We start from the raw sequence: 1831 nt of genomic DNA, 5'->3' as shown, positions 1-1831 counted from the left end.
TTTAGCCATCGCTGTGCTGTCTGTTCATCCTTAAGCTGACTTTTAAAAAAGAAGAAACACCCTAGCCCATCCAAATATACTTTTTCCATTTACTTTTTTTTTTTTTTTAATGTTTATTTACTTTTGAGAGACAGAGCACGAGAGGCAGAGAAAGGGAGACACGGAATCTGAAGCAGGTTCCAGGCTCTGAACTGTCAGCACAGAGCCCCATGCAGGGCTCGAACTCATAAACCGTGAGATCATGACCTGAGCCGAAGTTGGTGATTAACCGGCAGAGCCACCCGGGTGCCCCTATTTACTTTTTTTTAATTAAAAATAAGAATTAGAAAAAAAAAAAAATGAAAGAATTCACTGTTGCCTGACTCATTTTGATGTCGTATACAGTATAAGAAGGTCAGGAAGGCTATTTACAGCATGCATGATTAAGGGATACTGGTCTTCAAGGTTCTTTCTACCAAACAGTGTAAATACCCACAATTCCAAGTGTGAAAGAACATCGATGATCCCTTAGAATTCCATAGGACAATACAGCTTCCCGAGCTGATCATGGAGTTGACAGTGCTTCTGTCAAATTGACAGTTACCATGTGTAAAATATTTCCTATCCTGTTCCAGTACTTTCATTGAGAGGTCAAGAATTAGCCTGAGAAACTCCCATGTGGAACCTTCTGGAGATGTGGAGATTGGAACAGCTGTCAAATCATGAATCACATAAACTCTCTTTGGTGTATCTCTTCAGTACTGGGATAGAGTCTTCTATTAGAACCTGAAAGTAGGCTCTTTCAAGATTGTCTAAGGTGACGCCTCATGTTTTTCACATGCATTTCTTACATTCATCAATCACCATTTGGTCAATCTCTACCATAGTGACCATCACTGGTTTCAGTTTGACTATTTCACATATGTCCCCATCTCCACCCCCTAGAATCAGTGCCACTGTAGTCTTTTCCACTGCCCACGATGGTTTGGATATACCTAAATCACCCTCTGCCAGGTTAACACCCCCACTTAAGGATGAGAATATTTCCAAATTTCTTTGAGTGTAGAATTGTAATGTTCTGAAAGGTGAATCTTCATTACACCAGGCACCTCTGTGTCCTACTCAACCAGGCGGCCATCAGCAGTGGGCCACTATCTGTCCATGGGTGGTCATCGCTTCAGTTCTTCCATTCTTTCTTCTACTTCATTCTTACAGTCCCACTCAGTTCTTCCTTTCTTTCTTCTACTTTTTCAAAAGACTCAACTTCTTGGCCTTGCGAATCACCATCATAACTCTGAAGTTCCAACAATACCAATCCATGTGGGTGAATTCTCAAATTGGCAAAGCTGCCTTTTTGGTTTATGAAGGCCGCTAAATAACTGTGGTCTTGCCAGTTGTGCACCGACTCTGTCATCGCTTGCTCCTGGAAAATGGACTGGAGGCCTTTTAGAACAGTCTCACCATCAGCTTTGGCGCCGAGCATGAAGATGAGCACACTGTGCCCCGCTGTTGCCATAGTGAGGCGAGGCCCTGTGCCACACCTGAGGGAGGCGGCAGCTGCAGGAGCCTGGGGGGCTGCGGGGTCTGTCAGGCTGCGGCCTGCAGGGAGGGCCCACTGGTTTGCATTTTAAGAAAATGTTCTTAACATTTATTCTTGAGAGATAGAGACAGAGTGCGAGCAGGGGAGGGGCAGAGAAGGGGGAGACACAGAATCCAAAGCAGGCTCCTGACCTGACACGGGTCATGAACTCACAAACTGTGAGATCATGACCTGAGCCCAAGTCAGAGACTTAACCACAGAGCCACCCAGGCACCCTTGGTTTGCATTTTTAAAGGAGAGGCTTCAAGAGGC

General features: G+C 44.8%; 1 pseudogene; it reads right to left on the bottom strand.

Moving 5' to 3' along the window:
• Positions 1-363: 363 nt before the first annotated feature.
• Positions 364-1554, bottom strand: LOC122210582 (annotated as a pseudogene).
• Positions 1555-1831: the final 277 nt, after the last annotated feature.

The sequence above is a fragment of the Panthera leo genome, chromosome F2 (genome assembly GCF_018350215.1).
Source record: "Panthera leo isolate Ple1 chromosome F2, P.leo_Ple1_pat1.1, whole genome shotgun sequence".
Lineage (NCBI taxonomy): Eukaryota > Metazoa > Chordata > Mammalia > Carnivora > Felidae > Panthera > Panthera leo.
This window is presented reverse-complemented; position numbering and strand designations above follow the sequence as displayed.